Below are 13,913 nucleotides of genomic sequence, written 5' to 3'. Positions count from 1 at the left end.
TGATCCTCCTCTGATTTTCGCCCCTTGTGTTCTCCTCGTTTATGTATTTTGCTTTTTTTTTCTTGCTCCTCGTATTCTTCTCCCCTTTTTCTTAACCTCAGGTTTTTCACACATTTGTTGCTCCTCGTATTTTCACACTTTTCATGCTCCTCTAATTTTTCACACTTTTCTGCTCCTCGTATTTTTCTGTTTTTTTTTTTTTGCTCCTCGTATGTTTCTTCCCTTTTCTTGCTCCTCGTGTTTTTCACACTTTTCTTGCTCTTCGTATTTTCACACGTTTGATGCTCCTCTTATTTTTCACACTTTTCTGCTCCTCGTATTTTTTGTTTTTGTTTTTGTTTTTTGTTTCTCTTATATTTCTTCCCTTTTCTTGCTCCTCGTGTTTTTCACTATTTTCTTTCTCCTCGTATTTTCACACTTTTGAGGCTCCACTTATTTTCCCACTTTTCTACTCCTCGTATTTTTGTGTTTTTTTTTTTTTCGCTCCTCATATTTTTCTCCCCTATTTCTCCTCCTGGGATTTTTCACACTTTTCTTGCTCCTCGTATTTTTACACTTTTATGCTTCTCTGATCCCGTTTGAATCCACTTGGGCATCACGTGGGTGTAACGTGGGCATCACGTGGTCTTCACGTGGGCATCACGTGAGAATCAGTTTGGAGTCACGTGGGAATCACGTGGGCATCACGTTGGAATCACATGGGAATCACGTGGGCATCACGTGGGCATCACGTGGGCAACACGTGGAAATCACGTGGGAATCACGTGGAAATCACGTGGGAATCACGTGGGAATCACGTGAGAATCACTTGGGAGTCACGTGGGAATCACGTGGGCATCAAGTGGGAATCACGTGGGAATCACGTGGGCAACACGTGGGAATCACCTGGCCATCATGTGGGAATCACGTGGGAATAATGTGGGCATCAGGGGGGTATCACGTGGGAATCACGTGGGAATCACGTGAGAATCACGTGGCCATCACTTGGGAATCACGTGGGAATCACGTGGGCAACACGTGGGAATCACGTGGGAATCAGGTGGCCATCACGGGGGAATCACGTGGGAATCACGGGGGAATCACGAGGGTATCACGTGGGCATCACGTGGGCATCACGTGGGCAACACATGGGAATCACGTGGGCATCACGTGGGAATCACGTGGGCAACAGTGGGAATCACATGGGAATCACGTGGGCAACACGAGGGAATCACTTGGGAATCACGTGGGCATCACGTGGGCAACACGTGGGAACACGTATGCATCACCTGGGAATCACGTGGGAATCACGTGGAAATCACGTGGGCATCACGTGGGAATCACGTGGGAATCACGTGGCCATCACGTGGGAATCACGTGGGCATCACGTGGGCATCACGTGGGAATCACGTGGGAATCACGTGGGCATAACCTGTGAATCACGTGGGAATCACGTGGCAAACACGTGGTCAACACGTGGGCATCACGTGGGAATCACGTGGCCATCACGTGGGAATCACGTGGGAATCACGAGGGCATCACGTGGGAATCACGTGGGCAACACGTGGGAATCACGTGGCCATCACGTGGGAATCACGTGGGCATCACGTGGGAATCACGTGGGCATCACGTGGGAATCACGTGGAAATCACGTGGCCATCACGTGGGAATCACGTGGGAATCACGTGGGCATCACGTGGGAATCACGTGGGAATCAAGTGGGAATCACGTGGGCATCACGTGGGAATCACGTGGGCATCACGTGGGCAACACGTGGAACACGTGGCCATCAAGTGGGACAGTGAGAATCCACGTGGGCAACATGGGGAAATCACGTGGGAATCACGGTGGGAATGACTGGGCATCACGTGGGAATTACGTGGGCATCACGTGGCAATCACGTGGGAATCACTTGGGAATCACGTGGGCATCACGTGGGCATCACATGGGAATCTGTGGGAATCACGTGGCCATCACGTGGGAATCACGTGGGAATCAGGTGGGAATCACGTGGGAATCACGTGGGCATCACGTGGGCATCACGTGGGCATCACGTGGGAATCACGTGGGAATCACGTAGGCATCACGTGGGCATCACGTGGGAATCACGTGGAAATCACGTGGGCATCACGTGGCCATCACGTGGGAATCACGTGGGCATCACGTGGGCATCACGTGGGAATCACGTGGGAATCACGTGGGCATCACCTGTGAATCACGTGGGAATCACGAGGCAAACACGTGGTCAACACGTGGGCATCACGTGGGAATCACGTGGCCATCACGTAGGAATCACGTGGGCATCACGTGGGAATCACGTGGGCAACACGTGGGAATCAGTGGCCATCACGTGGGAATCACGTGGGCATCACGTGGGAATCACGTGGAAATCACGTGGCCATCACGTGGGAATCACGTGGGAATCACGTGGGCATCACGTGAGAATCACGTGGGAATCAAGTGGGAATCATGTGGGCAATATGTGGGAACCACGTGGGCATCACGTGGGCAATTCCCACGTGATTCCCACGTGATACCCACCTGATGCCCACATTATTCCCACGTGATTCCCACATGATGGCCAGGTGATTCCCACGTGTTGCCCACGTGATTCCCACGTGATTCCCACTTGATGCCCACGTGATTCCCACGTGAGTCCCAAGTGATTCTCACGTGATTCCCACGTGATTCCCACGTGATTTCCACGTGTTGCCCACGTGATGCCCACGTGATGCCCACGTGATTCCCATGTGATTCCAACGTGATGCCCACGTGATTCCAACGTGACTCCAAACTGATTCTCACGTGATGCCCACGTGAAGACCACGTGATGCCCACGTTACACCCACGTGATGCCCAAGTGATTCCAACGGGATCAGAGAAGCATAAAAGTGTAAAAATACGAGGAGCAAGAAAAGTGTGAAAAATCCCAGGGGGAGAAATAGGGGAGAAAAATATGAGGAGCGAAAAAAAAAAAAAACACAAAAATACGAGGAGTAGAAAAGTGGGGAAAATAAGTGGAGCCTCAAAAGTGTGAAAAGACGAGGAGAAAGAAAATAGTGAAAAACACGAGGAGCAAGAAAAGGGAAGAAATATATGAGGAGCAAAAAACAAAAACAAAAACAAAAAATACGAGGAGCAGAAAAGTGTGAAAAATAAGAGAAGCATCAAACGTGTGAAAATACGAGGAGCAAGAAAAGTGTGAAAAACACGAGGAGCAAGAAAAGGGAAGAAACATACGAGGAGCAAAAAAAAAAAAAACAGAAAAATACGAGGAGCAGAAAAGTGTGAAAAATAAGAGGACCATGAAAAGTGTGAAAATACGAGGAGCAACAAATGTGTGAAAAACCTGAGGTTAAGAAAAAGGGGAGAAGAATACGAGGAGCAAGAAAAAAAAAGCAAAATACATAAACGAGGAGAACAAAAGGGGCGAAAATCAGAGGAGGATCAACAGTATGCCACTACGAGGAGCAAGAGAAGTGTGAAAAACCCGAAGCGAAGAAACAGGGGAGAAGAATACGAGGAGCAAGAAAAAAAGTAAAATACAAAAACGAGGAGAACACAAGGGGCGAAAATCAGGGAGGATCAAAAGTGTGGCACTAGGTGGAGTAAGAGAAGTGTGAAAAACGCGAGGAGAAGAAACAGGGGAGAAGAATACGAGGAGCAAGAAAAAAAAGCAAAATACAAAAACGAGGAGAACACAAGTGGCGAAAATCAGAGGAGGATCAAAAGTGTGGCATTACGTGGAGTAAGAGAAGTGTGAAAAACCCAAGGTGAAGAAACAGGGGGGAAGAATACGAGGAGCAAGAAAAAGAAAGCAAAATACAAAAACGAGGAGAACACAAGGGGCGAAAATCAGAGGAGGATCAACAGTGTGCCACTACGAGGAGCATGAGAAGTGTGAAAACCCCGAGGCGAAGAAACAGGGGAGAAGAATACGAGGAGCAAGAAAAAAAGCAAAATACAAAAACGAGGAGAACACAAGGGGCGAAAATCAGAGGAGGATCAAAAGTGTCGCACTACGTGGAGTAAGAGAAGTGTGAAAAACCCGAGGGGAAGAAACAGGGGAGAAGAAAACGAGGAGCAAGAAAAAAAAAGCAAAATACAAAAACGAGGAGAACACAAGGGGCGAAAATCAGAGGAGGATCAAAAGTGTGGCACTACGAGGAGTACGAGAAGTGTGAAAAAGCTGATGTGAAGAAACAGGGGAGAAGAATACGAGGAGCAAGAAAAAAAAAGCAAAATACAAAAACGAGGAGAACACAAGGGGCGAAAATCAGAGGAGGATCAACGGTATGGCACTACGAGGAGTAAGAGAAGTGTGAAAAAGCTGATGTGAGAAACAGGGGAGAAGAATACGTAGGAGAAAGAAAAAAAAAGCAAAATACAAAAACGAGGGAACAACAAGGGTGCGAAAAATCTAGAGGAGGATCAGCAGTATGCCACTACGAGGATGTAAGAGAAGTGTTGAAAAAGCTTGATGTGAAGAAACAGGGGAGAAGAATACGAGGCAAGAAAAAAAAAGCAAAATACAAAAACGAGGAGAACACAAGGGGCGAAAATCAGAGGAGGATCAGCAGTATGCCACTACGAGGAGCAAGAGAATTGTGAAAAACCCGAGGTGAAGAAACAGGGGAGAAGAATACGAGGAGCAAGAAAAAAAAAGCAAAATACAAAAACGAGGAGAACACAAGGGGCGAAAATCAGAGGAGGATGCAATGTGTGGCACTACGTGGAGTAAGAGAATTGTGAAAAACCCGAGGCGAAGAAACAGGGGAGAAGAATACGAGGAGCAAGAAAAAAAAAGCAAAATACAAAAACGACGAGAACACAAGGGGCGAAAATCAGAGGAGGATCAACAGTATGCCACTACGAGGAGTAAGAGAAGTGTGAAAATCCGAGGACGAAGAAAAGGGAGAAGAAAACGGGGAGCAAGCAAAAAAAAGCAAAATACAAAAACGAGGAGAACACAAGGGGCGAAAATCAGAGGAGGATCAATAGTATGCCACTACGAGGAGTAAGAGAACTGTGAAAAACCTGAGGTGAAGAAACAGGGGAGAAGAATACGAGGAGCAAGAAAAAACAAGCAAAATACAAAAATGAGGAGAACACAAGGGGCGAAAATCAGAGGAGGATCAAAAGTGAGGCACTACGTGGAGTAAGAGAAGTGTGAAAAACCCGAGGCGAAGAAACAGGGGAGAAGAATACGAGGAGCAAGAAAAAAAAAGCAAAATACAAAAACGAGGAGAACACAAGGGCGAAAATCAGAGGAGGATCAACAGTATGCCACTACGAGGAGCAAGAGAAGTGTGAAAAACCCGAGGCGAAGAAACAGGGGAGAAGAATACGAGGAGCAAGAAAAAAAAGCAAAATACAAAAACGAGGAGAACACAAGGGGCGAAAATCAGAGGAGGATCAAAAGTGTGACACTAGGTGGAGTAAGAGAAGTGTGAAAAACCCGAGGTGAAGAAACAGGGGAGAAGAATACGAGGAGCAAGGGAAAAAAAGCAAAATACAAAAACGAGGAGAACACAAGGGGCGAAAATCAGAGGAGGATCAACAGTATGCCACTACGTGGAGTAAGAGAAGTGTGAAAAACCCGAGGCGAAGAAACAGGGGAGAAGAATACGAGGAGCAAGAAAAAAAAAGCAAAATACAAAAACGAGGAGAACACAAGGGGCGAAAATCAGAGGAGGATCAACAGTATGCCACTACGAGGCGCAAGAGAAGTGTGAAAAACCCGAGGCGAAGAAACAGGGGAGAAGAATACGAGGAGCAAGAAAAAAAAGCAAAATACAAAAACGAGGAGAACACAAGGGGCGAAAATCAGAGGAGGATCAAAAGTGTGGCACTAGGTGGAGTAAGAGAAGTGTGAAAAACCCGAGGCGAAGAAACAGGGGAGAAGAATACGAGGAGCAAGAAAAAAAAAGCAAAATACAAAAACGAGGAGAACACAAGGGGCGAAAATCAGAGGAGGATCAACAGTATGCCACTACGTGGAGTAAGAGAAGTGTGAAAAACCCGAGGCGAAGAAACAGGGGAGAAGAATACAGGAGAAGAAAATAAAGCAAATACAAAACGAGGAGAACAAGGGGCGAAAATCAGAGGAGGATCAACAGTATGCCACTACGTGGAGTAAGAGAAGTGTGAAAAACCCGAGGCGAAGAAACAGGGGAGAAGAATACGAGGAGCAAGAAAAAAAAAGCAAAATACAAAAACGAGGAGAACACAAGGGGCGAAAATCAGAGGAGGATCACCTGTATGCCACTACGTAGAGTAAGAGAAGTGTGAAAAAGCCACAGCGAAGAAACAGGGGAGAAGAATAGGAGGAGCAAGAAAAAAAAAGCAAAATACAAAAACGAGGAGAACACAAGGGGCGAAAATCAGAGGAGGATCAATAGTGGGGCACAACAAGGAGCAAGAGCAGTGTGAAAATCCTGATGTGAAGAAACAGGGGAGAAGAATACGAGGAGCAAGAAAAAAAAAGCAAAATACAAAAACGAGGAGAACACAAGGGGCGAAAATCAGAGGAGGATCAAAAGTGTGGCCCTACAAGGAGCAAGAGCAGGGTGAAAATCCTGATGTGAAGAAACAGGGGAGAAGAATACAAGGAGCAAGAAAAAAAAGCAAAATACATAAACGAGGAGAACACAAGGGGCGAAAATCAGAGGAGGATCATCAGTATGTCACTACGAGGAGCAAGAGAAGTGTGAAAAACCCGAGGCGAAAAAACAGGGGAGAAGAATACGAGGAGCAAGAAAAAAAAAGCAAAATACAAAAACGAGGAGAACACAAGGGGGGAAGATCAGAGGAGGATCAACGTGTGGCACTACGAGGAGCAAGAGAAGTGTGAAAAACCCGAGTCGAAGAAACAGGGGAGAAGAATACGAGGAGAAAGAAAATAAAAGCAAAATACAATATCGAGGAGAACACAAGGGGCGAAAATCAGAGGAGGATCAACAGTATGCCACTATGAGGAGCAAGAGAAGAGTGAAAAACCCGAGGTGAAGAAACAGGAGAGAAGAATACGAGGAGCAAGAAAAAAAAAAGCAAAATACAAAAACGAAGAGAACACAAGGGGCGAAAATCAGAGGAGGATCAACAGTGTGGCACTACAAGGAGCAAGAGCAGTGTGAAAACCCGAGGCGAAGAAACAGAGGAGAAGAATACGGGGAGCAAGAAAAAAAAAGCAAAATACAAAAACGAAGAGCAGACAAGTGGGGAAAATCAGAGGAGAATCAAATGTATGCCAATACGAGGAGCAAGAGCAGTGTGAAAAACCCGAGTTGAAGAAACAGGGGAGAAGAATACGAGGAGCAAGAAAGAAAAAGCAAAAGACAAGAACGAGGAGGAGACAAGGGTTGGAAATCAGAGGAGAATCAACAGTATGCAACTACGAGGAGCAAGAGCATTGTGAAAAACCCGAGGCGAAGATTCCCACGTGATTCCCAAGTGATTCTCACGTGATGCCCACATGATTCCCACGTAATTCCCACGTGATTCCCACGTGATGCCCACCTGATGCCCACGTGATGCCCACGTGATTCCCACGTGTTGCCCACGTGATTCCCACGTGATTCCCACGTGATGGCCACGTGATGCCCACGTGATTCTCACGTGATGGCCACGTGATTCCCACGTGATGCCCACGTGATTCCCACGTGATGCCCACGTGATGGCCACTTGATGCCCACGTGATTCCCACGTGATTCCCACGTGATTCCAACGTGATTCCAACGTGATTCCCACGTGATTCCCACGTGATTCCAACGTGATTCCCACGTGATGCCCACGTGATTCCCACGTGATTCCCACGTGATGCCCAAGTGATGCCCACGTGATTCCCACGTGATGGCCACGTGATTCCCACGTGTTGCCCACGTGATTCCCACGTGATTCCCACGTGATGCCCACGTGATTCCCACGTGATGGCCACGTGATGCCCACGTGATTCCCACGTGATGGCCACGTGATGCCCACGTGATGCCCACATGATGGCCACGTGATTCCCACGTGATGCCCACGTGATTCCCACGTGATGCCCACATGATGCCTACGTGATGCCCACGTGATTCCCACGTGATGCCCACGTGATGCCCATGTGATGGCCACGTGATTCCCACGTGTTGCCCACGTGATTCCCACCTGATTCCCACGTGATTCCCACGTGATGGCCACGTGATTCCCACGTGATTCCCATGTGATGCCCACGTGATTCCCAAGTGATTCCCACGTGATGGCCACGTGATGCCCACGTAATTCCCACGTGATGCCCACGTCATTCCCACGTGATTCCCACGTGATTCCCACATGTTGCCCACGTGATTCTCACGTGATTCCCACGTGATGGCCACGTGTTTCCCACGTGTTGCCCACGTGATGCCCACGTGTTTCCCACATATTGCCCACATGATTCCCACTTGATTCCCACTTGATTCTCACGTGATGCCCACGTGATTCCCACGTGATTCCCACGTGATGGCCACGTGATTTCCACGTGATGCCAACGTGATGCCCACGTGATTCCCACGCCCACGTGATTCCCACGTGATGCCACGTGATTCCCACGTGTTGCCCACGTGATTCCCACGTGATGCCCACGTGATTCCCACGTGATGGCCACGTGATTCCCACGTGATTCCCACGTGATGCCCACGTGATTTCCACGTGATTCCCACGTGATGCCCACGTGATGCCTACGTGATTCCCACGTGATTCCCACGTGATTCCCATGTGATGCCCACGTGATGCCCACGTGATTCCCAAGTGATTCCCACGTGATGGCCACGTGATGCCCACGTAATTCCCACGTGATGCTCACGTCATTCCCACGTGATTCCCACGTGATTCCCACATGTTGCCCACGTGATTCTCACGTGATTCCCACGTGATGGCCACGTGTTTCCCACGTGTTGCCCACGTGATGCCCACGTGTTTCCCACATATTGCCCACATGATTCCCACTTGATTCCCACGTGATTCTCACGTGATGCCCACGTGATTCCCACGTGATTCCCACGTGAAGGCCACGTGATTCCCACGTGATGCCCACGTGATTCCCACGTGATGGCCACGTGATTCCCACGTGATGCCCACGTGTTGACCACGTGTTTGCCACGTGATTCCCACGTGATTCACAGGTGATGCCCACGTGATACCCACGTGATTCCCACGTGATGCCCACGTGATGCCCACGTGATTCCCACGTGATGGCCACGTGATGCCCACGTGATTCCCACGTGATGCCCACGTGATTTCCACGTGATTCCCACGTGAATCCCACGTGATGCATACGTGTTTCCCACGTGTTGCCCACGTGATGCCCACGTGATTCCCAAGTGATTCCCACGTGTTGCCCACGTGATTCCCATGTGATTCCCACTGTTGCCCACGTGATTCCCACGTGATGCCCACGTGAATCCCATGTGTTGCCCACGTGATGCCCACGTGATACCCTCGTGATTCCCCCGTGATTCCCACGTGATTCCCACGTGATGGCCACCTGATTCCCACGTGATTCCCACGTGTTGCCCACGTGATACCCACCTGATGCCCACATTATTCCCACGTGATTCCCACATGATGGCCAGGTGATTCCCACGTGTTGCCCACGTGATTCCCACGTGATTCCCACATGATGCCCACGTGATTCCCACGTGACTCCCAAGTGATTCTCACGTGATTCCCACATGATGGCCAGGTGATTCCCACGTGTTGCCCACGTGATTCCCACGTGATTCCCACTTGATGCCCACGTGATTCCCACGTGACTCCCAAGTGATTCTCACGTGATTCCCACGTGATTTCCACGTGTTGCCCACGTGATGCCCACGTGATGCCCACGTGATTCCCATGTGATTCCAAAGTGATGCCCACGTGATTCCCACGTGACTCCAAACTGATTCTCACGTGATGCCCACGTGAAGACCACGTGATGCCCACGTTACACCCACGTGATGCCCAAGTGATTACAACGGGATCAGAGAAGCATAAAAGTGTAAAAATACGAGGAGCAAGAAAAGTGTGAAAAATCCCAGGAGGAGAAATAGGGGAGAAAAATATGAGGAGCGAAAAAAAAAAAACACAAAAATACGAGGAGTAGAAAAGTGGGGAAAATAAGTGGAGCCTCAAAAGTGTGAAAATACGAGGAGAAAGAAAATAGTGAAAAACACGAGGAGCAAGAAAAGGGAAGGAATATATGAGGAGCAAAAAACAAAAACAAAAACAAAAAATACGAGGAGCAGAAAAGTGTGAAAAATAAGAGGAGCATCAAACGTGTGAAAATACGAGGAGCAAGAAAAGTGTGAAAAACACGAGGAGCAAGAAAAGGGAAGAAACATACGAGGAGCAAAAAAAAAAAACAGAAAAATACGAGGAGCAGAAAAGTGTGAAAAATAAGAGGAGCATGAAAAGTGTGAAAATACGAGGAGCAACAAATGTGTGAAAAACCTGAGGTTAAGAAAAAGGGGAGAAGAATACGGGGAGCAAGAAAAAAAAAGCAAAATACAAAAACGAGGAGAACACAAGGGGCGAAAATCAGAGGAGGATCAACAGTATGCCACTACGAGAGCAAGAGAAGTGTGAAAAACCCGAGGCGAAGAAACAGGGGAGAAGAATACGAGGAGCAAGAAAAAAAAAGTAAAATACAAAAACGAGGAGAACACAAGGGGCGAAAATCAGAGGAGGATCAAAAGTGTGGCACTACGTGGAGTAAGAGAAGTGTGAAAAACGCGAGAAGAAACAGGGGAGAAGAATACGAGGAGCAAGAAAAAAAAGCAAAATACAAAAAAGGGGAGAACACAAGTGGCGAAAATCAGAGGAGGATCAAAAGTGTGGCATTACGTGGAGTAAGAGAAGTGTGAAAAACCCAAGGCGAAGAAACAGGGGAGAAGAATACGAGGAGCAAGAAAAAGAAAGCAAAATACAAAAACGAGGAGTACACAAGGGGCGAAAATCAGAGGAGGATCAACAGTGTGCCACTACGAGGAGCATGAGAAGTGTGAAAAACCCGAGGCGAAGAAACAGGGGAGAAGAATACGAGGAGCAAGAAAAAAAGCAAAATACAAAAAAGAGGAGAACACCAGGGGCGAAAATCAGAGGAGGATGAAAAGTGTGGCACTACGTGGAGTAAGAGAAGTGTGAAAAACCCGAGGGGAAGAAACAGGGGAGAAGAATACGAGGAGCAAGAAAAAAAAAGCAAAATACAAAAACGAGGAGAACAGAAAGGGCGAAAATCAGAGGAGGATCAAAAGTGTGGGACTAGGTGGAGTAAGAGAAGAGTGAAAAACCCGAGGCGAAGAAACAGGGGAGAAGAATACGAGGAGCAAGAAAAAAAAAGCAAAATACAAAAACGAGGAGAACACAAGGGGCGAAAATCAGAGGAGGATCAACAGTATGGCACTACGTGGAGTACGAGAAGTGTGAAAAACCCGAGGCGAAGAAACAGGGGAGAAGAATACGAGGAGCAAGAAAAAAAAAGCAAAATACAAAAACGAGGAGAACACAAGGGGCGAAAATCAGAGGAGGATCAACAGTATGCCACTACGTGGAGTAAGAGAAGTGTGAAAATGCTGATGCGAAGAAACGGGGAGAAGAATACGAGGAGCAAGAAAAAAAAAGCAAAATACAAAAACGAGGAGAACACAAGGGGCGAAAATCAGGGAAGGATCAACAGTATGCCACTACGAGGAGCAAGAGAAGTGTGAAAAAGCTGATGTGAAGAAACAGGGGAGAAGAATACGAGGACCAAGAAAAAAGCAAAAAACAAAAACGAGGAGAACACAAGGGGCGAAAATCAGAGGAGGATCAAAAGTGTGGCACTACGTGGAGTAAGAGAAGTGTGAAAAACCCGAGGCGAAGAAACAGGGGAGAAGAATATGAGGAGCAAGAAAAAAAAAGCAAAATACAAAAACGAGGAGAACACAAGGGGCGAAAATCAGAGGAGGATCAACAGTATGCCACTACGAGGAGTAAGAGAAGTGTGAAAAAGCTGAGGTGAAGAAACAGGGGAGAAGATACGAGGAGCAGGGAAAAAAAGCAAAATACAAAACGAGAGAACACAAGGGGGTGAAAAAATCAGAGGAGGATCAAAAGTGTGGCACTAGCTGGAGTAAGAGAAGTGTGAAAAACCCGAGGTGAAGAAACAGGGGAGAAGATTACGAGGAGCAAGAAAAAAAAAGCAAAATACAAAAACGAGGAGAACACAAGGGGCGAAAATCAAAGGAGGATCACCAGTATGCCACTACATGGAGTAAGAGAAGTGTGAAAAACCCGAGGCGAGGAAACAGGGGAGAAGAATACGAGGAGCAAGAAAAAAAAAGCAAAATACAAAAACGAGGAGAACACAAGGGGCGAAAATCAGAGGAGGATCAAAAGTGTGGAACTACGTGGAGTAAGAGAAGTGTGAAAAACCCGAGGCGAAGAAACAGGGGAGAAGAATACGAGGAGCAAGGAAAAAAAAGCAAAATACAAAAACGAGGAGAACACAAGGGGCGAAAATCAGAGGAGGATCAACTGTATGCCACTACGTGGAGTAAGAGAAGTGTGAAAAACCCGAGGTGAAGAAACAGGGGAGAAAAATATGAGGAGCAAGAAAAATAAAGCAAAATACAAAAACGAGGAGAACACCAGGGGCGAAAATCAGAGGAGGATCAATAGTGTGGCACAACAAGGAGCAAGAGCAGTGTGAAAATCCTGATGTGAAGAAACAGGGGAGAAGAATACGAGGAGCAAGAAAAAAAAAAGCAAAATACAAAAACGAGGAGAACACAAGGGGCGAAAATCAGAGGAGGATCAAAAGTGTGGCCCTACAAGGAGCAAGAGCAGTGTGAAAATCCTGATGTGAAGAAACAGGGGAGAAGAATACAAGGAGCAAGAAAAAAAAGCAAAATACATAAACGAGGAGAACACAAGGGGCGAAAATCAGAGGAGGATCAACAGTACGCCACTACGAGGAGCAAGAGAAGTGTGAAAAACCCGAGGCGAAGAAACAGGGGAGAAGAATACGAGGAGCAAGAAAAAAAGCAAAATACAAAAACGAGGAGAACACAAGGGGCGAAAATCAGAGGAGGATCAACAGTATGCCACTACGTGGAGTAAGAGAAGTGTGAAAATGCTGATGCCAAGAAACAGGGGAGAAGAATACGAGGAGCAAGAAAAAAAAAGCAAAATACAAAAACGAGGAGAACACAAGGGGCGAAAATCAGAGGAGGATCAAACGTGTCGCACTACGTGGAGTAAGAGAAGTGTGAAAAACCCGAGGGGAAGAAACAGGGGAGAAGAATACGAGGAGCAAGAAAAAAAAAGCAAAATACAAAAACGAGGAGAACACAAGGGGCGAAAATCAGAGGAGGATCAAAAAGTGTGGCCTACGAGGAGTAAGAGAATGTGAAAAAGCTGAATGTGAAAGAAACAGGGGAGAAGAATACGAGGAGCAAAAAAAAAAGCAAAATTTACAAAAAACGAGGAGAAACACAAGGGCGAAAATCAGAGGAGGATCAAAGTGTGGCCCTACTGGAGTAAGAGAAGTGTGAAACCCGAGGCAAAGAAACAGGGGAGAAGAATACGAGAGAAAGAAAAAAAGCAAAATACAAAAACGAGGAGAACACAAGGGCGAAAATTCAGAGGAGATCAGCATATGCCACACGAGGAGTAAAGAGAAGGGGTGAAAAAGCTGATGCGAAGAAACAGGGGAGAAGAATACGAGGAGAAAGAAAAAAAAAGCAAAATACAAAAACGAGGAGAACACAAGGGGCGAAAATCAGAAGAGGATCAACAGTATGCCACTACGTGGAGTAAGAGAAGTGTGAAAAACCGAGGTGAAGAAACAGGGGAGAAGAATACGAGGAGCAAGAAAAAAAAAGCAAAATACAAAAACGAGGAGAACACAGGGGCGAAAATCAGAGGAGGATCAGCAGTATGCCACTACGTGGAGT

This window comes from Cervus canadensis, chromosome 14 (genome assembly GCF_019320065.1).
Source record: "Cervus canadensis isolate Bull #8, Minnesota chromosome 14, ASM1932006v1, whole genome shotgun sequence".
Lineage (NCBI taxonomy): Eukaryota > Metazoa > Chordata > Mammalia > Artiodactyla > Cervidae > Cervus > Cervus canadensis.
The sequence above is the reverse complement of the archived record's forward strand: the minus strand, read 5'-3'. Positions refer to the sequence as shown.